At 35.6% G+C, this 21,789-nt stretch overlaps 2 long non-coding RNA genes across 3 annotated transcripts in view; one reads left to right on the top strand and one right to left on the bottom strand.

Moving 5' to 3' along the window:
* LOC121071320 overlaps positions 1–21,789 on the top strand; it is a 375,849-nt gene that overhangs the window by 252,281 nt on the left and 101,779 nt on the right. The window lies entirely within an intron of this gene.
* LOC121071321 lies at positions 10,119–14,341 on the bottom strand. Its single transcript, XR_005820528.1, has 3 exons — positions 13,836–14,341; positions 11,591–11,813; positions 10,119–11,416 (listed from the first exon to the last, which is right to left on the bottom strand). It is a non-coding gene; the product is annotated as an uncharacterized LOC121071321 (long non-coding RNA).

The following is a 21,789-nucleotide window of genomic DNA, read 5'->3' as shown; positions in this document are numbered from 1 at the left end:
AATATTTAAAAAAAGATATTTCTCATCAGACTAACTGATAGAGTTAGAAAATAGACACATTTGGGGGCATATAGTCCTTTATTGGGTCATATTTGGAGATGTAAGTATTCAACCCTAGGGAACTAGATTTTTGGTGAGTACCATAAACTCACAGTTTTCATTGTCTTGAAGTGGATCTGTTGATGCCAAATATTGCTAAAAGTTAGAGCAAAAGCACTTCAGATTGCACCCAAGTCATGAGCAAAGCATTCTGAAGACATGGGGCTAAACATCTTGAGACAAAAGTGCATCCTACAAGGATGAATTTTGGGGAGCAAACACAAACAAAAACTATAGTTTTGAGCAACACTTTCCTGTCATCAGAAAGAATGATAGTAGCCCAAAATATTCCATATTAATTATTGTTAATAACAAATTATTGTATCACACATTTATCAAATCGCCATGACTTAAACAAGCTGTCAGTCCAGTTTAATGCATCCTTCATCTCAAAGGCACCCTGCAGCCTTCTGAATCAGCAAAAGATAATGTTTATCCTAGGTTTATTTCAAGTCAGTGTTTAGAGTATGCCAAAGCACTGTACTAACCAATCAGTGAAAAGAAATGCAGTGCTATATATATATATATTAAAAAAAAAAACACAACACACCATCACCACCACCAACAACAAAAAAAAAAACAACACAGAGAACAGAGGACTAGTATTTGCAAGTAATCCCATTCAAGAATATACAAAGAAACTACAAGTCTTTGTTTTTCTATGTAGAATGTTGCAATTAAGAAATAGAAAGGAAAATGGGGAAAAATCAGCACGTGGGTTTAAAAGAAGTTAGGGAACCTTATCTAGTAATGAGTGAAAAAATAGCTAATCTTAATAATGAAATATAAGATTACTGGAAAATCTGACATTCGCTTCCCGTATTTTTCAGTTAGGCTACCAGACAGGATAGACTTCTCATCTGTATTTGTAAGGGAAAAAAAAAAATAGTGGAAAAAAATCCAAACCTTTAATTAATAACATAAGCTAGGAAGATAGGTGGGTGAATTGGAGAATACTCTTGCATTAACTCTAAGAAAAAAAAATGTCAGAAAGTATAAAACAAGCTCTATGAGATTGAGATACACTGAATGGGTAACTTTAAATCTCCTATGTGGTTTGTGGAGATGCACAGAAGACTTCTCATCTACAAGAAGCAGTTTAGATGAAATGTGTGACAAAAATGCAGATCAGATAGGAAAAAGTTGCAACAGCTGAAAATCTAATATTGCCAATTTACCCAAAGAGATTAGCTTCCTATAAACATCAGTTCTATTGGCAATATTTGATTATTCTTGATAAATAACTAAATTTGACAAAATTGTCTATAGAAGTAGAAGGTTTTAAATATTTTTGAGCTAGGTAGATCTAGTCAAAATTATAATCTCTGTACTTTTGGGGTTATTCAGGCTGTCTTCAGCTGAAAGTTATGGATTTGAATGTATTTCTATTTCAGTAATCTCTGAGTATATCAAAATAGCCAAGTCTAAAATCTACAGTATTTCAGTGGAACCTTTCTGGTATCCACAGTTCCTGATAGAAATTGTCATCTTGTGTTTGTTGTGGAAAAACAAACTTTAAAAAATATAATGTGTTTGCCTTTAGATATTTTTTCTTAATATTGAGAAACACTAACATCATGGGCATTTATCCTGTTTTTATTTATCTCGTATTTTCACATTTTGGACTTTTATAATTTCCTTTTGAATAATACAAAAGATTTCTCAAAAATATGTGGGGTTTGCCATTTGTCTATATTAATTATTATTTAAATTATAGTATTGCATTTCATATTATTCGATATAGGGACACAAGTGAAAAAGATACAACTTTGTCTTAAGAGATTGTATATTGGGATTTATTTCTGGGTTCAGTAAATGCTATTACATTATCAACTTCGTGCATGCCACTCCTCATGAGAAAATACATAATAACTTTTATTGCTCTGAGACATTCAGAGTGCTCCAAAGTATGATGCATTGTGCCAATGTGTAGTATTTTTATTACTTAAAGTGTAGGAAATCTTATATAAAAAGAAAATTTCAGCTGTTTCTTTGATGTTACTTTATACCAATATTCACAAATAGTTCAACATAGGATCTTTTAACCTAGAACAGAATGGAAATTAAACAAAGTAACAACACGATTTAGAAACAATCCATAACCAGAACTCTCATTTTTTATTGTACTCTTAATTTAATGTCTTTGTGTTCAGATATTTACAGCATACCAAACAGGATAATGCAGAACAAAGCCAAGAGAGTTCTGTATATCTTTAATGACCAATAGGTTCTGTTAAATTAAATAGGAGTATATTATGGGGCTAGTGTCAGATAATTTTTTTTTTTATATTTTTTTAATTTATTTACACTGTGCTCTTATCAGTGAAAGAAAATATATAAAGGCTTGCTCAAAACATTCCTTTTAAAAACCTGATTCTAAAAATTATTTTCTGCTCAGAGAATGGAAACGTATGCATAAGTTACATGATTGATGAATTAATGAATTTCACAATTTGGGCCAAGAATTTCTCATGAAAAGTTGATGAATCATAAGTAAAATGGAGAAAATAGAAATCTTCATATAGAGACATGCAGGAAATTTGTGTAACATTAGACTCATATGTCCTGAAATTTCACCTAAGCCTTCTTGGCCTATATTTAGGCAAAATATGTCATGTTGTACTAGAGAACTATTCCTTGTGGGAATTTCACCTCCTCATACCAGAGCTGAATTTGTTCCAATATCTTCTGAAATTTTATCCTGCATTATTTTGATTTTCTTTTTAGCAGTCACAAACACTGTACCAAGAATATTTAGTTTTATCCACCATCATACTACATTCTACTTCTGCTCAAAGTTTTGGAACGTATGGCCATTATGTATAAATTTCCCTTCCTTTTTTTCCCCACAGACTCATTACCTTGCCTTTCAAAATGCTTAATTGCTTAGTGTGCCCATGCTTCAAGTCAATTTAAGCAAGTTTGAATTTTATTGCCCTCCTGATTTTTATTGACCATTCCCTCTATATTAGACTCATTATCAAATTTAGTTGCCTTCATGCCCTCTCCTTCCTTCAGACTACTAACATTTTAACTTGATTATGTGCAAATGCAGTGGTCAGTTTCCTGTAACAGATTTTTTTTCCCCTTGGTTCTCAAAGCCAATACTTCGCCCGTGTTCTTAACAATTTGTGGTTATTTGTCATTAACACTTTGTGAGTGTAATTATATAAGCATACCTCTTTCTCAATTATACCATGGACTGCAATGACAGTCATTCCAGTCTTATGGATAGTTTGGAATGCTGTCCTTTAAATTATGATCTCTCAGTGAGAAAAAAAATAAACTTGTGAGGTCATGTTGTTTCTTCATAATTGTATTATTAAGCTGTTAGTAAACTTCAAAATGTCTAGTATGAGAGAGATTAGAAACACAACTATGATACTAGCATCTTCACTTCTTATGGAGAGTTACAATATGCTGTGTTTCCACAAGGTAGCCTTTGAGGATTAGCGGGCTGGACAACATCTATATGGAACTATGGAAGACATGATCACCTCAGACCTTTCTTCACCAGATTTTTGTTATTATGTTAGGCTTTATCTTAATTGCCTGCAACTGCCATTTCATCATCCTAAGAATCTTTGCTGAGGACTGCATGTTAATTTACTATATGCGGTTTGGAAATTGCCATAAAAAGTTTTTTTTTGTTTTTTTTTTAAAGTAATATTGAAGTGATGATTGGTATGGAGAAATTAATGAGTGAGGTACATACATAAAACTCAGTTTGCTTGACTGGGGAAATGGAAAAAAAGGAAGAAAGAAAAGATGACTTTCTGTAGTTTCATAATGCTACCAACATATGTTTACATTGCGGGCAATAATGGATGCCCCTATTGTATAGATGTAAGCTTAGGCTGTTCTGTCTTATCTATTCCTGTTATACCAGTCCAGTGCTTCTTACAATAAGCCTCATGTTTAACCAACATAGCTGAGTCAATATAATTTGGATCAGTGCACCATAAATCACAGTGCATGCTTCCTTTGTCAGAATATGCTCTATGTAACTGGAAAGTGACACAATTCATAGTATTGGTATAGACCAATATTGCAGAGACCAGGAAAATTATTGGCTTAGCATTTTTAAAAATCACATTGACTATTATATTGTATTGTATGTGTAATCTAAATATGGAAGATGCTTTTCTAGTATAGCTGTTGTCTGCCTGAGGAATGGAAACAAGCTATGGAAGGAGAAATTGTTATAAATATCAAAGTGCTTTTGAAACAGTATTCAGTGGATGGAAAGTCTCCAAAAGTTAGTACTATTAAGCAGAATACAGATATTTCCTAGCTCAGTAGAAACACTGAAAGCTGTTAGGCCATTTTTTTTTTTTTCTAATCACTTACCTTTGTGTAACAGACTTGAATTGACTTTGGGGAAATGAAAGATGAATCAAATGCATTTTCTGTCTTTTCATCAAAGCAGTCCTTTGGCAAATCTAGTGAGGGTCTTCCTTGACCCACTTCCACTTGCAAGTTGCGTCTTCAGGCAATGAATTCATGCCAGCACCATTTCAATGAATGCCAAGCTGAGAATAACTGTGATATTCTGGAACACGATTAAGGACTTTCTTTGATTTCCTTTCTCTTTAACCTCACTGAAATACTGGAAAAGGACCAAAACCAAGAGCTGGTAGAGAACTGACAACTAATGAATCACCATTTCCATCTCTATTAAATTTGAAGAATTAAGAATGATTGCTTGAAGCCCTCTTCTAGACAAAATGCAGCATCAGAAGGATATTAAGGTAAGATGGAAAATTGGAGAGGAGATTTCTGTTTAAATAAATCTGTTCTGTAGGAGGGGGACATGCGGACATGGGTAATTTTCTTTCCGTGTAACAGCCTGAAAAATGTCATGATGCTTCATGTTAGCTAGCAGATGAGAGAGCTGTGTTATGCTGTTTGCCTGTTATAGTACAAACAGTAACACAGTGCATTTGAGTACATCTTATACAATATGCCAAACTCTGTCGACTTGAGGTAAGAAGACTGGTAACAAATAGCTGAGGTTCTTACATATTCTGAACAGCAGAGAGTAAAGATATATAAAGCATTTAACTCAGGCTCTCTTGAATATTCTCCTTTTGGCTCTAGGTGCTTGTTTGCGTTTGGCTTGTGTCTGTGAGCTTTTTCACAAAGAAGAATTTTATTTTGTATGTATAATGGAGAGTTTCTGTAAATATTTAAGGTTGCTGTTTATTGATATACTACAGGTTCAAGTACTGGTTGCAAATAATAATAGTTCTCATTCACGATTAATACTTTTTTTTTTTTTTTTTAATTCCTGATGTCAGTTAATCTTCTCCAGTGGTTATATCCTCTGACCCCCAAAAGATCTCCTGACTCTTTCAATCTTCAGTTTTGCACCTGTAGCTCATGAAGACCAATGTTCTGGTGTTCCACTGCATTCACACTTCTGTATTGCCCAAGTCTGCTCAGCCATGTCTTGAAGTAATTGAGGTCAACCTCCAGAGTCAAGCTTTGAGGTCAACACCCAAAGTCAAGCTTTACAAATCTCTGTCCCTACCTCGTCTTGTATTGTACATTTAGCCCGTCCAAAATCAGAAGATGCTCAGCTGTTAACCATCTGTATTTTTAGCTCTGCAATGATTTGGTAACATGTCTGAGAGATCAAGTAAGTATGAAATAAATTAAAGAGTAGTCTGCAACACTGGTAGCTTGAATCCAGTTAGTATGACCCTGTGCCATTTGCAAGCAGTTTAATTCAAGGTACATGAAACATAAAAATGGCCATTGACTTGATGAACTTAAGAAAGCACAAGCAGCAGAGACAAATACACAGGACGTGAGTTCTGATTGTTTTCATCCTTGTAGAACTGGGGACAATTGCCAAGACTTGATCTTTAGTGTTGGCCCAGTTGGATAGTTAAAGACTTTAGACAACAGATACATAGAGAGATGGGAAGTAGGTTTTGTTTTCTTTAAATGTATAGATCATCAAGCACTATCATCACCATAATATGGCAAATAATTTTTTTAATAACGTTCTAACAATTTTCCTAGTCTTGATCTACATCCATTTTTGCTTGTAATATAATTTGAGAAAGAACAGACTTGATGATATTCCATCTTCAGAACAGGAAACCTATAAGCAAACACACTAACAACACAAACAAGTATACCAGGATTGTACTATGGTTATTTCAGGAATGAATCATGCTTAGAAGCTCTGTGCTATGTAAACATTTGAAAAACTCTGATTTATTTCAGTCTACCTTTACCCTTTCAGCAGCAATACAATACCTTAAAGCCTTGTGTGTGCAACTTTCCCTGTAATTTAGAGCATAGGCACCTTTCATACATTGACCATGCTTTCAGAAGGCTCACCAGAGATCTTTTTCAAGGTTTATGTTGGTGAAGGATTCCATGATCATATTTTTACTGGGAAGTAGTTCAAAGACAATTGTAAAATCTGGCTTCCTGCTAGGTGGCAGAGAGACAGTGGTTTGCAAAGTATTTCTGCATGTGTGAAATAGAGGAGTGAAAAGCAGCTGGCTGTGGAGCCAGGTTTACAGGAATATATTGTATTTTACTGTCCTAGCCTTTGAGAGTGAAACCAAGTTTTGATAATTGTGGTTCTGAAAGACTGGAAGGAGCAGATTGATTGAGGCAGCCTAGAGCTCTCAAAACTGCATATAGGAAAAATGATCTAATTTCACCTTGTTCATTTTAGTAACCTACTTGGAAGGTGTACAGTCCTCCAAGCCATTTCTTACAAACTAATATTCAGTGTGGAGAACCATGCTGTTGTGGTCAGCTCAGCTGAATTGCTGAAGCAAAAAGCTTTTTTAAAAAGTAATATTTTTAATGAAGAAATTCCATTAGCCACACTAGAGAAAACTGGAAAAATCTCTACTGCAGTTATTAGAGTTACGCCAGTAATCTATTGCTGCAGGTAAAAACATATATAATCCTGTGTATTTGCAGCCCACACCTGCAAGGTACCTGCTTGACCTTGCAAGGTCATACCCCAAGAATGTAAAGTGGAAACTTTCTTAATGAAAATAATTCAAGATTTTTTGAAAATCTTGGGTTCGTGGTTTTTTGTTTGTTTGTCTGTTTTTAATGTTTTTCTATACCACCTTGAGACTCAGCTGAGATTTCTGTGGGTTGGATGTGAGGTGATTGTGACACAATATTTATTATAAAAAAGCATATATATTGAGCAGTTCAAATATGTCATCAGCACTTTTTTTTTTTGTACTGTTGAAATACATTATTTTCAGGTTTGCCAAGAATTGTAACTTCTTCTTGGAGTGAAAAGAATGAAAGTTTTGTGCAATATAAATACAGCACAGGTATTCATATTGTTAAAACTGTATGAATTTTTGCAAAATTCATCTTACATTGCAGGTATTCTTTGCAAAGTAACAGTAAGGCTCGTGAAAGTTTATTATAGGCAATGGGAGTGAAACTTATATTTAGTCTCTCTGTACTTTCTGCTATATTTTTTTTTCTTCCTTATTTTGAAAAACTGTAATATCTCAATGAATTACAGTAGGAACTTGAAATTTGAAAGAGCCAAAAAATCCTGAAGCAGAGCTAGTCTTTTGATCAGAAAAAAAAAAAAAAAAAAAAAAGGCATACTTCTCAGGACACTTATTGAGCTAATTAAAAAAAAAAAAGTGTTTTGCACCTCATATATTTAAGAAGATTAGAATCATGTTTATAAAAATATTACAAAGAGCATGACAATAGGACATGGGAACAGATCATGAAGAAAGAGAGAATGGTCTTAAAAGAAGATAATTTTTTCACTGAAAAGAAATCATAAAGTTTGGTTGTATGTATTTAATGGAGAGGCACAGGAATAGATAGTAACCCTCATAATCTACTGAGGGAATTTCTGTGCTAGGATGTTTTAAAAAGTCTATTTGATGAGGATCTTGGAAGGACAAAGATGAAAGTACTTTTTTTTTTTTGAGGAAAAAGGTTGATAGTCCAAGTGTAAGTAACAAGAATGGGAGGTGGGGCAGGGGGGAAAGGAATTTTGAGATAAGAAATAATATGGAGGATGGCAGTAAGACATAAAAGCTGAGAAGTTTACATCCTAGACCTCCACATAACTTTTCAGATAAATAAGAAGAGCTTCATGCTGATATGGGAAGTGTCAGAAAGTATTGAAGACACTCAGACAAGTCAAGGTGAGAGGATGATTTAATGGGAGTGGAAGAACTGCAATTTGAAAAAAAGAAAAAAAAAAGGAAAATAATTAACAAAGACAAGAGGCTTCAGCATTTGAGGTACAAGATGACAAAGCTAGATTATAGAATGTGTTCATAGAAGAAAAGGATGAAACTACTTTTAGAATTGGTGGGGTGGGGTGGGAGGGTCGAGTTTATTTAATAGAAACAGTGCCTGAGTGGGAAGTAAAATTCAAGGACAAAATTTCAATGTGCACTGAAAAGTTTGTCTGAATAACTCCCCCATGCTTTCTGTAGAATTAACACAATAGCTTTAATCCTGTTGTGACAAAGGAAGTATGGTTTATTATAAAGAGGATTGTTTTGGAAAGACGGTCCCAATTTTCTTTCTAGATAAGAGAGAAAATGTGTTGTTGGCTTCCCACTGCTATTTGAGCATCCAATAGAAGTGAAGTAATCAAAGTGAAACTCTAAAACAACAAGAATAAAGCTTGCAGGAAAACACATTGTTCTGTATAAAACAAAAGGGTTTTTCAAGTCATAAATATAGAACACTTAAAAATGTGTATCATCCAACTAGATTCATTAGTATTAGATTCAGTAGATTTTTTGTCCATGAAGGTACCTTGAAAAAAACTCTCTCCTTGAATAAGAAAGTATGAACTTCATTTTAGAATAAAGAAACACAGCTATTATATGAAGTGTTCTCCCCTGACTATACCTTTTGATTGTTAGCCTCTTCTGTTTACCCTTCTTCAAAATTTTTAATTCAATTTTACTCAAATTTTTCTTCCGTCTGGGATTTTTTTTTTTATATACTAAGCAAAAATACTTAGCTTATTATTCTGTCTCTTTCACCTGCTTTCACTTGTTTTGGTTGTTTCCTGATGACCACTATGTTCGACTGTCAGTTAAGATCTGGAGGAAAAACAAGTTTCACTATAATGTATTTATTCCATAGAGAAGTTAAAAATGCACAGTGTATTTTCTGCCCTTCTCTAAAGGGGAAATAATTTGAAAAACTCCAGAAGGATATTTAGAAGAATGGCTCTGGAATTTCGGATATGCTTGGAATGCTAATTTATCCTCAGGACGCAACAGTTCACTGGAGAACTATATTTTCAGCCAAACAGTCAACCTAACAGTACGGTTTATGTTCCCTGAAGAGAACAGATCTAGAGGATAAGTAAAATCCAAATATTTCACTGATCTAATAGTTACAGAAAAACGCTGAAGTCACATTTCAATTCAACTTTAAATTTCACTTAAACTATGTTAATTAAACTGTGGTTTAGAGTATGTAGGCAAAGATTACTTTTCTGAAAAACCAGAGTACTCAGGAAAACTAAGCATGCAAACATATGTGAGCTTAAGCAAATAGTTACCAGAAGATGTCTGATGGCACTTTCTTCTTCAGATTTTGTTTTGTCTGATAACTAGAACCATAACTTAAAACAGGGCCTCTTAAAAGCTACTAGACTTATCTAGAACTTTTCTCTGAAAATGTTCAGTTGACAGAGCCCACCGACGTAGCTCCAGGTAACATCCAATATTACAGACATACTGATAAGTGGTCAAAAATATTGAATAGGACATTTTGATAAAACAATAAAATAATAAAGAATCTCCCCAGAGCATTGTTTCTACGCAATATCTACGTGTCACTTAAACATCTGTACTCAGCTTACAGTAGGGCTGGGACTGTATAATTCTCATTCATCTCCCCAGTACAAATTCTAAAATGCTGCTACAGATTATATATATAAAAATATGTTTGTCATATTACACATATATTTTTATATATTTACATATGTATTTATATTAAAAATCGTGATGTCATGCTTTCTGTTACAAGAGTAACTAGGAATGCTAAACATCTTAAAATCTAACCTTCATGAAATGAGTTTTAAAACAGTTAGCGAAAGAGCTTTCTGGATTGATAATATTGATTGTCTATACATTTTGGAAAAACACAGACATTTTGAGGAACAAAATCAAATCAAAAGGCTAAAAGTCATGAGAGATAGTTTTAAGGATGTTGTCATATGTATATGTTAAATCATGAGGCTAATTAATAATCATAGCAGTTTATGAAGTATTCTGGTGCATTTTTCATCACTGGGAAATAGTAAAGTCAAATCCGATTGTATTTCTGAAAAACAATGTCTTGTTCAAACCCAGCCATTGGCCTGTGAGGATGGAATTACTGCATGAAAATCAGCCACTGCTAAACAGGAGGTTAGAGTGTACATAGTTAAAATGGGCTTTTCTAGACTTCAAATGCTGTAATGTGTGAAAGCATTGCAATGCCTAATTGTGAACTCAGTGAATCAATCCCCTTTGTGTCCCTATAAATATGTATATAGTAAGCCACAATTCTGGCTTCAGCCTCACATTAATTTATTTTCATGATGATTCTTTTATGTTGGAGAAGGTTAAATAGTGAAAGTCTGTGTTTGAAGGGGAATGCTTAGAAAGTGTGTTTTCATTTTCATAAAATAGTAGCCTGGTGGTCTTTAAGTTTTTTATGTTTCATTTGCAGTAGGAATCCAACTTTTTATTATAGTTGGTACTGAAGCAGTGATTTTGTAGGGGGCTGAGCTGAATTCCGTTCTGCTTTTCTTGCTCTGAACACATTCTAAAGCTAAAACTTTGCTTTGTTGTGCTGTTGAAATACTACTGCCATTCAAACGATGCTAAGCTGTTTACTGTCAAAGCAGTGGTTAAAGGCAAAAAGATGTCACTGTCTCCAGCACGGGCTTAGACATTCTTCGATCCTGGCAGTGCAGAGCAGCTCAGTGCCTTTCTCATCTCCAAGCCTGGCTGGGTTTCACAAATCAGGCATTTCAATGCCCACCTCAACCATAGGAAACACTTGATGAAATCTGTTGAAGAAGCTCTGCCAAAAGCATGCCAGGAAGGCATAGGGATAAGAGCATTCCTGCAGCATGTGGGAGACTCAGCTTGATTCACATTTACTGAACAGGGTTGGAGCCACCTTTTCCAGTCACGCAAGGGGGTGCCCTTCCTCTCACACCCCAGGACGTTCTAGTTTCTTGTTTGTCTTAGATGATTGTTCATACATCTTACTTGTTTGTGAGCTTCTCTTTCTTTAGTTATGGGCTAACCTTTGTCAGTTGCCCTTCCTGAATTAAAAAACAAATAAACAAAAACATCAAATGAATATATGCCCCCAAGTCCTAACGCTGATTTATGCCCTACAGAGGGTTCACAAACAGCACATGTTGAATCAGGGATGCACTTTTCTTTTTCATTTTTCTTTGTCAGTTTTCTCAAAAGGAAAATTCAGCCATCCTTACCCAGCTGGTGAGGTGTGCCGTGAGTGTGTATTATCATATAGCTCAACCCCCTAATTTTGAAGTCCTTACTGTTTCCATGCATAGTGTAGGAGGCCTGAGTACTTCATTCTTTGCTCTGGATTCCAGTTAGTGTAATGACATTCCCAGCACATGAGTCTTGGTGTGTACCTGGTCCTTTAGCCTGTGGGGGAGTTTCATCTGATCATCCTTTGAAAGCTGTGACCTGCCATATAAATCCACAGAGAACCATTTTGAAATATGCATTAGATAAAATATCCAAAGATATGCATTAGAGCCCAGCAGACCATAACAGTTGCATATAAAATGTTATAGTATATCATGAAAACATTTACAACTAATTAGCTTAAAGCAATAGACTACCATAATTATCATCTACAAAATAATTAGTATTAATTACTTAGAGGATTAATTAGTTGCTTCTGAAATACTTTAAGATACAAAGCAAAGAATAAATGCCAAGTATCATGACCTGTTTTCCCTTACAACTGATTATAACATATTGTGAAAAATGTGTTTCCTTGTTTATACAAAATCGTATTGCATGAGGCCAGTATGTGGCAGTATTACTGACTGGATCTAAAAGGATTTTGTTGTTATGAAACCCATTCAGAGAAGTGTTCCTTTATCCAACCTAAAAGAGTGATCACAGCTTTCCAATGGGGAAATCTGCGATGTGGAAAAGAATGTAATTAAGATTCATCATGCGTAGGGAGTGAAATTCATCCCCATGTATTGATCTGTAGTGTATTTTTATATGGATACCAAGATTAAGAATCTAATTACTACATACTGAAAGCAAAATTCAACCCTAGAAGAATTAACTATAACCAGTTCAAAGGTGCTGTTCAAGAATCCCTGTAGCGCTTGTGCCTCACAAAAGCCCCACATTAAAGTTCCCGGCTTTCTAAAGTGTCAAATGCCAAGATCTCTTAATGATGTTAGTGGGAGTAGCGGCTGCTTTTCAAAACCTTTGAATACAGGGCACTTTGAGGCTTGAGGGACATAGGCAGCTTTGCATAGGCTCTGAATTTATCTAGTATGAAACAGAAAATTGGGCATGTGAGATATCCATTGGTTTGTCAGTGCATCTTATCAGATACCTAAGATGGTGCTGAACTAAAATAACTGTGATTTTCCTTTTTATTCCACATATATAAGAAAGCAGAATGATGGGTAATGCTGAATGTTAGACATCTGCAGAAGTCTGTGTGCTGACCTCTAATCTAAAAAGCAGTATTTTTCTGAAAATTGAAAATAATCTGACTTGTCCCCTCTACAAATGAAAAAAAAAAGCTAGTAATTAAATCCCATTTCACATGATGGCAAGTTTACTGCATTAATATTAAAGGATGAGGAAATGGAGTTATAAATCTCCAAAACCATGGAATGACAAGGAAAATCCTGTGATAAATCCTTAACTGCAAGAGTGTTGGCAGACAGCATTATATCTGGATATTGCAAAGTCTTGATGCGTTTATTGTCAAGAGACAGAGGCCAACTGCAATATATTCTTAGACGTGAAGGGTCAGCAAGTGACCTTCAGCTCTTTTAAATATTTTAGAGCAATTACATTAATACTTGTTTTAAGCGCCAAAAACATCTATGACTGTTTCATTTATCCTTTCTAAAATTGTGTCAAAGTGCTCCTTTGTATATTAACCACCAACAAGTGATGAGCTATTCAGCAGGATCTAAAACCTCCATGAAGAATTTTAATCATCTGAACGTGATGTTAGTATTATAATGCCTACAGTCCTTAAATCTTCCCTATTTCCTTTAATTCTTTTGGTGAAGATTAAAAACGTAAGAGAAGGTGTACATACTGCACATGGCAGGAAATACTAAGGCCCAGTGTTAATGTAGCATGTTCCTAACTCCACTGAGTTATATAGCAGTTGCAATTGTGCTGTTTATGGACCTCCTGTGCCTCTCAGGAATTCCTTACAAATTTTTGTAACCCATTGAAGTTCCACATATTCTACTATAAATAATTACTGATCCATGAATTTCTTCTTTGTTTTTTCCTAGTTTCAAGAATGGCCGTCTGTTTCATCTGGAAGTATATAAAGTGCATAGACGTAAATGATGAATCACACAACATAGCTATCAAAAAATAATTGCTGAATATCTGACATAAAGAGTATGTGAGGAGTCACACTGTAAATTTTATATAGTTAAACCATGTGTCACATGCTTTTAAAGTCATTAAAACATTAGCGGATACCTGGTTTGGTTTGCAGTTTTCTCCTCAATATAGGCATTTACGGTGCCTTTGTTGGAACCTGCTGTTGAAAGCATAGCTGGTTGTGAAAACTGGACTCACTTGCCCCTTGCTCCCTGGTTCTGCTGCCCATTCTTCCAGAATCGGCCTGGCTTGGGAAGAGTTTCCTTCTCCTACTCAAACAGGCCTGAATCTGGATGGTTTTGGTCCCAAGTGAGGGGAAACAGAAGAAAAACCCTGCCAGCACCTTGTTGTGACATCCGCCTCGTTTTCCTTTGTCTCTTTGAAATCCTCCCACAGCTAGTCTTGGGTAAATCCCCACTCTGACCTTGAGTATGTACAAGTCTCCTCTTCTTCCTGCTACCTCCCCCCTGCCCCCACACCCTCGTATAGATCTGGAATTTGACGGATGATTTTTAAAGAGCAGCAGATCTCCATTCTAAATGATAAAGAGATGCAACCTAGAAGGAGAAGTCACAGCTGAAAGCTCTTATACATTCATTATAGGTACTCATGTGCCTGTTCTTGGAGCATTTCCACCATTTTGTTTCAAATGAAAGACACCTGTCAAGTTCAGACAAATTCTAATGCTTCTGTTCCAATGGCAGCAGCATCTACAGAATTATATTGTCTCTAATTAACACATTTTTTGGCAGTTTCTATAGTGAGATCCAGAACTGAATAGGCCTGAAGAGGAATGCTATCCATCCTTTTCAGAATAGCTGTATGTGGCCAAGGTTGATTTGCTGCAGTGGGAAAGAAAACCAGTCCAGGTTCTGCCTATGGTGTGACAATCCTCTGAGTAAAATAAATAATCTGTCCTCAAGACCATCAGTTTGATGTCATCAATATGTATTTCATTTGCTTTTATAACAGGTAATAAAGAAGGAAACTATTTCTACTGTTAGCAAATTCTCTGCTATCTTAAGCATTACAGGTTTCTCAGTGAGACTGATAACAAAGAAACCTGTCGGACAATGGTTTTCAGACTGCCTGCTGCTTCTGCTGAGGAGGCAAAGATATTGTACATCATATCTTTGAGTCACATAACTGCTGAATGTAAATCAGCATTACTACCTCATTCATCAGCATAATGTCTTTAATTGTGTGGCTGGAAGATTAATTTACAATGCCTAGAAAATGGCCCAATTTTCAGGATAAGCATTTGTATTAAATGATCAGTGCAACAATGAAAAAGTGATTGTACGTAGCCCTTGAATCTTGTTTTTGATCCATGAAAAAAGAATAGATTATAGCTAAGAATAGCCATGAAATGCAACTATTTTTATTCCTGTAGGTTCCTGGATCCAGTAAGATTATCATCATATTTAAGTCTTACATCATTGTTTACTCATTGTACTTAATATCTGGTTCACTAATAATAGTTTTGATAACTGAACAAACAAAAAGTGCCATATATTAAACAGGAAGTTTGGTTAAGAGCTGGATAGCATTATTTTATTGCTTGCCTAGTCTTACAAACCTAGAAGCTTTGTTCTTGACTACTTCACTGCTAATGAAATTTCTTTCCATTAAGTGAATCCCCAGTAGAAACAGGACAAAATGTGAAGGTGGATCAGCACAAGGACTTATGTTCTCTTGACAACTGGTTGCACTGCCTTTGTCTTTCTGTCTGATCCTGTCCATGACTACATCACCAGAAAGTATGTTTTACTGTGAGAGAAGTGTATAAAAGAACTGTGCCACTATGACAGGAGTTGAGCGTGGGAAAATATCTCCTATTTCTATAAACTGAAGGGTCCTGGAACCTTCTACAAGTAGACTGGAAACCTTTTACTGTTAGCAAGACCATTAGTGGCTATGGAGACATAGGCATGGTGCTTACCAAATAATAAACTGTGAATCTCCAAAGTGAAGTCAGTTAGCTTCCATCTTCCCAGCAGCTGATACGGGTGCTGTGGGCTTACATTGCCCTAACCTCACAGAAGGACTGCTTAAGAGCTGTATGGAGGATTCTCAGTGGCTCGACCCTACGAGTCTTGAGCTCTTACAGGAGCACAAGGAGTCCATGGAGCTACCTACCATCACCAGCAGCATGAACTTCTCTTCACAAAAGGGAAGGTGTTTGAATGCAGACATCAGTCTTTACAACTAGATAGTTATTTTGAACTACAGAAGATCCTCCTGAGAAGTGCTTTCTATGAATCTGAGTCAGGAGAGCCCCTTTCTTATGGAAATACAGTTCTGCACAGAGTGACCTTGTCCTGAATATCTTACTACCACCTAGGATATTGAGGGAAAAGAAAAAGAAAAAAGAAAAAAAAAAGACTATATTTAACTTCTTTTGAGAATTGCTTGCAGTGACTTTGTCCTCATAGACTGTCCTGTCCATCGCTAAGTCTTTAGAAAATATATTTGATTATGGTAAATGGGCTTAGCTCTATGCAGATAGATATTGAACTTTTCAAGTGGGAAACAACTTCCTAGTGTCCATGTACTGTTGAATCATCTGTATATATCTAAAAGTGGATGCAGGCATTATCCTAGTGGAATAGGAGGCTTACTGTCCTCATGCAATGGCTGATTGTATCATCCAGTGCATGGTGTGTTTCTTAGAATTTGTATTAAATAGTAGCAGGGAAAAAAGTCATCTAGCCATCTTAAATCCATGTCTTTTTGCTTAAGCCTTTCCTCTGCTTTTTTGGGGGAGAACTGGTAGCAAACTAGGATGTTTCAAACATAAGGAAAACCAAGAATTCTTCTAAATAGAAAGTCATTTCCAGAACACTGTAATACTTTTAATTCTCCACCTCAAGTACATTCAGGTTTCTGTTCTTTCCTGCTGAAGTAATCTGTATGTGAAGCTTTGGAAAATTATTTCACTTTATTCTCACATAGTCTTTCACTGAAACCAAGAATCACAATTTGAATCTTCCGTGTGCCAAAAGAAATCAGTAGCCATCACTGTCAAAGATGTCTTCTCTTTAGTAAGGGTCTGGCCTAACTTAATCTTCAACTCCAGGGAATCTAGGAAGTTATCCGATGTCTTAATCCTTAAAATCTTTGAACCTTACAAACATTTATACAGCTGCAACAGCTTTTATTTATTTAATTTGAAGCTTGTTATTGAGAACATTAATATATTGTTTGTAGCTGATGCTCATTCAGCAAAGTGTCTGTTAATATATTAGTTTATTAAGCAAATTGCTGCAGGAGCAAATTGTTGCAGGAAGAGTGGAGTGTAAAGAAGCAGCAGCAGAAGAGCAGTAGCTGTTCATGAGACCATCCTTCCAATTATCTGCTGGTGTCTTCATTAGATAGTAGTATGGTGTGTGAAACCTTGCTCTTGGCACGCCGCTAATGCAGTATTTTAACATGTACTCCTCACTTTTAAGCCTTCCACTGATAGCGAAGTTCCGGAGTACAGCTTGAAAGACACTTCGTAGTTGTTTCAGAATCGCTTTAATCACATACTAAACAAATGGCACGAGAAGGATCACACTTGTGTTGTCAGTTTCAAGGTGCCTTTTCAAACGGTTGGGGGATATTAGCAATGAGAACAACATGATCCTAGTGGGTGGTAGGAAGAAGCTGTTCAGTCTTTTTTTTCCTGTTGCTTACCAAATGCTGTAGGAAGAAAGTTTTTTTTGTGTGTGTTTTTCATTATATCCCTAAATCATATAGAAAAAGTACTTCCAACAAGTTTTAACTTCCAGCTTAAGTAAATATTTGAATGGATCTGCTTTCTCTGGTTTACTCAAAATTTTTCAACTTACTGGTTACCAGAAAAGGGGCTTTGTAAGTGTTTTCAAGGAATCCATAATGGATATTGGACATTGCTTAATAATTGCTCCAAGGCTTTTAGCAGTATTTGTGGCCTGGAAGTATGCCATACAAGCAACAGTGAGTAACAACTCACTGGAGAATTCTCAATTCAGCTCAGAGACTGTTTTTCAAACGTTACAATGAGTATGTTTGTCTCTTAACTTAGTAACTACTTGGAAGAGAGGAAGCTCAAAAAGAATTGGAAATCTGAATTACCTTCTATTTTATGTTGACATGTTTCTTGATTGTTCTTTATTTTATATACTGAATGCACATATAATTTTCCCAATTTCATCCATTTTCTCTTCTACATTTGGACCTTGAAGGCTGCTGGATCAGAGAAAACTCAAGTTTTCTCATCATTCAAATTGCAGAACATGTGCAAAGCAAATCAGTTTGAATTGGTAGTTAGCTAGCAGTGCGGGCTCAAGTTTGCACTTCGTTTTTGAATAGACAAAGCTTGTGTTGCCATCCCACTAACACTGCTGCAGTCAAGTCAGACATACTAAGTGACAGAGCCCCATTTCATTTTGCTTTATTTGGAAAAAAGAGTACAAAAAGACTTTGTTCCCTGTTCCATGGAGTTCATATAGGCAACCCCTCCCCTTCAGAAAAGGAAAAAACAAACAAACAAACAAACAAAAAAAACAGTCTGCAACACATTCTACTTGTCAACATACAACAAAGGCTTGGTCCTTCAAAGACACAGTACCAATGTGAGACTAGGTACCGAAGCCCATCAGTATTTTCTTGAGTAATAGACCCCATTTTGAACTTTTTTTGTTGTTCAACTTTCAACTATTCTTTTTTTCTTTACTACTTCAGGATTTTATAGATCGGTGTCTGCTATAATCATTTCTTATCACTTCTTACATCCTTCAGTCACCACTTAGCCATGTTTTCTACACTAACTCTCTCAGTTCCCCTTTATAATTTAGTCCTCTTAGCTGTATATATTTTTATGGTGCTAATGTTCTCCAGATTAGTAGTGTTTTTCACGTATTGGGATAGAACACTGGAATGTGCCAGACTCTAAAATAAATTCTTTTTAAGTTGTTAAAAATGTTATTTGGCTTAGTTGTGCCTTCCATGCTTGTAGTCTTGCCCTCTCAAACTTCACAAATTACTACACAGGGTAACTAAGCCAGGCACAGTCATTACACTCTCCAAATTCTGAAATCATACAGCTCCCATTGAAAATTTAGTTTTTGAGAATTTTCTTAATACAGATTCTAGGCATTCTGAGTAGGAGCTAATACTGGCTTCATTGTATAAGCTATTGCACACATCTCACCAGTCTTGTTGCCTAATAGTATCAATCCTGCAGATTTTTGGACTAGTTAGTAAGGATCAGATTTATGTGATGCTGAGCATAACTGTGCTAACAACAGCTGGGTATCATTTCTGTTTTGGTTATTTTCTCTTTATGATGTTGATTCATATCTAAACTGTGAACTTACAACTGACTTACATTGCATATAGCCTAGATAGTGGTCTAGATGTTAAAGGTACTTTGTCACAATAGCAGATAAATTAATACAGTTGGCCGTACTGCTGTTCTGCATAGGGATGAAAAAAAAAAATCGAAAACCACTCTTCGTTTGTTGATGCTTGTTTGGGACAAATATGTTCCACAGAGTATTATGATCGAGTAACACTTTTTCTCAGTTATGAACACCCGTCGATTTTATTCTTTTTGCTAACAGGTTCTGATCTATCTGTTTGTTTAGCGGTTGATATGTTACTTTGAAGGAATATCTTTTTAAAAAACCAAAGCCGTCTAGGGGCAGAGTTGCCCTACGACTTAGTGGAATTAAAGACTGTAAAATCATCAACATTGTTTAAAACAATTATCCTCATCACATGACTTTTGAGTTTGCAGAATTATCTGCTACATATCCTAGCACTTTATTCCAAACATAGTTTTAAAACCAGGTTCTACCGAGTTGTTGTATTCCCCTAAGAGTATAAAAAGCAACACAAAACAGAAAGGAGCGAAAATGCTGAGAAGTGGGGGGCGGGTAGGGAGGGAAAAGGAGGTTATTCCGGTCTCTAGTATCTCTGCCACTGGCTTACAATGTGTTACTGATATGTTGGTTGGGTGGGGTTTTTTTTGTTTCGTTGGTTTTGTTTTCTTTTGTATTTTTTTTTTTTTTGGTCTCTATTTTCCTATGCTCATTCTGCCTATCTTTTCTCTTGCACTTTTACTTGCTTGGCAAACATATTTAGGGGATTTTGATTTTACCTGGAATGTTTAGGGTCCAATAATTATTACAATATAAAGCCACTCTGCTGTGTCCCAGTATACATTTCATCTTATTTGCAGTTGTTGACACTTATATACTTATGTGTATATATTAAAAAATTAAAATGGTGTTCTGGATAGTGCAAATGTTTGGTCTAAACAGGTATTTTTTCCTGCAAAGAGAGTTCTCTGACAATATTTAAGAGAATGAATCCTACACAATTCCTAATCCTAAAATAATACTACAACAGTGTAAGTATATTTATAGCATTGCCAAAAACCTTTTTTAGAAACTTCTGATAATTCTGTGAATGTTTAGGGCTTCTTCTTACATATCTAGTACAGTGAGTGATGTCTCTGAGAGTCATCATCTGTGCTGCCTTAGGAGAAATTCTAGATGGTGACAGTCCTGTCTAGTCAAATATCAAATAAAATCATGAGATCCTTCTCAAACATATTTTTCAAGAAATGGCTCAGACATCTGGTCTTTCCTCTACTGCTTTTCCTGTGTTTCATAAAGTTAAGGTAGTTTATATAATGCAAAACAACCAATTATCACCAGGTATTCCCATTTCTACAAGGCTCCACATTTTCATTTGAAACTCTCATTAGAAACATAGCAGACTTTTTCATGATTATTAACTATCTCCAAGTTGTAGACATAGTCTTTGTGTACAGTAGATATAACTATTAAAAATACAGAAACAATATTTTATTACCTGAACATTAATAGAATGAGGTGCTTGGAAACTAAAGGAGCATTAGAGAAAATAGGACAATAATTTACCTGAAGGGGACTAGCATTTTAAAATTGTTTGGGTATTGACAGTAGTAAATTCTGATAGCTTTTGAAAATTAGAGAGGATATCCTAAGTTACGAAGAATTCTGTTATCATTTGACATTACAAAACCCTTTTCTCCCACTGCAAGATATGCATATAATTTCCATGACAACCAATGGGAATTACTGTGCGCTGCCATGACACAGGAACATCTCATATGTCCAGTGATGAAATGATATTGTACCTGAGCTGTAATTTAGGGTAGCATAAACTCTGATATACAATGAGAACGCCACTAAACTTTTGAGAAAAACAGTCAGCAAGGGAAAGCTGTAAAGTCCACCTGCTGCCTAAAATACACTGTTTGTTTAAAACCACATTTACTTTTCCCATTCCAAATACTTTTAATGTGTGTTATAGACTGATACCGACTTGCGACAGATGGAGCTTCGTGGTGTCTCCCACACAGCTACTGTAGGGCGAGGGAACCAGCCCCAAATCATCCATACCATTAAACCATTTGTGTTTTGGCTAGTAGAGGTGGCTTATACCAAGTAGGACTGTCCCCAGAAATGCCCAGCACAGGCTGTAGCCTATTCACACTGTGCGGGTTAGATGTGGTCATGCTGTTTTGGGAAGTAGGGCACTTCAGCTGCATGGATGTGAACAGGTGACCCAAGAGCCAGAGAGTAGTTCCTCTTCTGTTTCTTTAAACTGGTGAGACAGTGCCTGGAATTGTTCACTTGGCTTCAGATGGTGAATAAATTGCTGTAGAAGAGTTAAGAAAAAGAGAGGAACATATATAGTAAACTATGCATCTTTGTGGACTATGAATAATTGCAGCTTAAATGCATTTTCTTGATGCTTGCATACTCTCTGGATTTGTGTTACTTCAATAAAATCTATCGCTTAGACCTAGCAAGCATATGATCTGTTTTGCATCACCAATATGCTGCATTGGCTTATGATAAGTATTTGCCACTGTAGTCAATACAATCTTATGTATTATAAATCAGATGGCATTTGTCTATAGCCTTAATATTTCCAAACCGATTGTACAGTATACAATTACACTATAATTATTTTATCCAGGGCATTTCTACAGTTACTTTTTTTTAGGCTCGCATATGTGGGTAGTGGCTAG

The sequence above is a fragment of the Cygnus olor genome, chromosome 5, assembly GCF_009769625.2.
Source record: "Cygnus olor isolate bCygOlo1 chromosome 5, bCygOlo1.pri.v2, whole genome shotgun sequence".
Classification (NCBI taxonomy): domain Eukaryota; kingdom Metazoa; phylum Chordata; class Aves; order Anseriformes; family Anatidae; genus Cygnus; species Cygnus olor.
Note: the sequence above shows the minus strand (reverse complement) of the source record. Positions and strands in the feature narration are given on the sequence as shown.